The following is a 1890-nucleotide window of genomic DNA, read 5'->3' as shown; positions in this document are numbered from 1 at the left end:
TAAAAATAGTCTTGTATTTCTTCCTTTTACATTGCAAACTTTGCTCTTGTTTTCATGATGTTGATTTTCTCAGATACCTGAGTTAAAGAGAAATGCTAGCCATGACACTCCATCAGGGTTTGTTCGAGGACACACCAAACATTTGTGGAGTGTTTAAACTATCATTTACTATTGCATTGGCTAACTTAAATTAATTGGCAGTCAGTTATTAAGTTAAAATGGGACCACAAACTCTGTTAGACAAATCCTGAAGACCTGTCTACATGAGGAATAGACTAGAAAAATTGACTTTTTAAAATTCAAGTTTGAAAGCAGCCTTAACACATAGCATAGATGCAGTTACAATTGTGTTAGCTCATTGTGTGATAAGGTTGGGCATGTCAAGACTAGCACATGATGGAGGTTAAGTATCATGTTGTTGCTAACCTTAACCTTACCTCGACCAGTTTTCCAATCTAGATATTCCATTGATGGAGAATTTGGGATAAACACAGCCAATGAACACAATTTGGAAGTTGTTAAATTGTGCCTATATGAGGTGATATATTAGAGTAATAGATTTCAAGGTCAGAAGGGACCATTATAATCGTCTAGTCTGACCTCCTGCACAACGCAGGCCACAGAATCTCACCCACCCACTCCTGTAATAAACCCCTAACCTATGTCTAAGCTATTGAAATCCTCAAATCATGGTTTAAAGACTTCAAGGTGCAGAGAATCCTCCAGCAAGTGACCCATGCCCCACGCTGCAGAGAAAGGCGAAAAAACCCCAGGGCCTCTGCCAATCTGCCTTGGAGGAAAATTCCTTCCTGACCCCAAATATGGCGATCAGCTAAACCCTGAGCATGTGGGCAAGACTCACCAGCCAGACACCCAGGAAAGAATTCTCTGTAGTAACTCAGATCCCACCCCATCTAATATCCCATCACAGGCCATTGGGCATATTTACCGCTAATAGCCTAATTTTGGCAATTAATTGATCTTTGACTATCCCATCATACCATCCCCTTATCAAGCTTAGTCTTGAAGCCAGATATGTCTTTTGCCCCCACTGCTCCCCTTGGAAAACTGTTCCAGAACTTCACTCCTCTGATGGTTAGAAACCTTCGTCTAATTTCAAGTCTAAACTTCCTGATGGCCAGTTTATATCCATTTGTTCTTGTGTCCACACTGGTACTGAGCTTAAATAATTCCTATCCCTCCCTGGTATTTATCCCTCTGATATATTTATAGAGAGCATTCATATTAGCTAACTCAGTTTCTAAAAGCACCTTTTTCCTAGTCTAGTGGTCATGTATGCGGGTTCTAATTGGTTCTGGACTCAGGAATATAGTTTCAATTATGTACTACCTTACAATTTAAAGGGTACTTTTAGCTTTGCAGCTTCCATTACAATGAATGGGGAACTGTATGGCTGTTAGCCAAGTAACTCTCAATACTGCATTTCTCTGTATTATGCATGAGGTTTACTTGTTCCTTAATTTTCTTTCTGGATGATGTGTATTTAGATACGTGTATAGTCACATCACTGCAGTATCTGTCTGTGTTAGTCATTTAATGAATTTATCCTGGGGTCCCCTGTGAGATCTGTAAGTATTTTTATTTCCATTTTACAGATGAGGTCACACAGGAAGCCCATGATAGAGCTAGGAATTGAATTCAGATTTCCTGAGGTCTAGTCAACTGCCTTAACCACAGTGCCACTTTCTTTAGGTGCTGTCAAGCTGCATACGGGCTACTTAAACTAAAATAAAGATAGTTCTGCCATTGGTGAATGCAGTTTTTAGTGCCTATAGTATTTCCAATATCTCTCATCCACATACAAAAATGCACCCAGATATTGCGGGTGTGGTTCAAGTACAGTACCTCAAAACAGGTCTTCACTTCAGC

Source organism: Emys orbicularis, chromosome 5 (assembly GCF_028017835.1).
Source record: "Emys orbicularis isolate rEmyOrb1 chromosome 5, rEmyOrb1.hap1, whole genome shotgun sequence".
Lineage (NCBI taxonomy): Eukaryota > Metazoa > Chordata > Testudines > Emydidae > Emys > Emys orbicularis.
The sequence above is the reverse complement of the archived record's forward strand: the minus strand, read 5'-3'. Positions refer to the sequence as shown.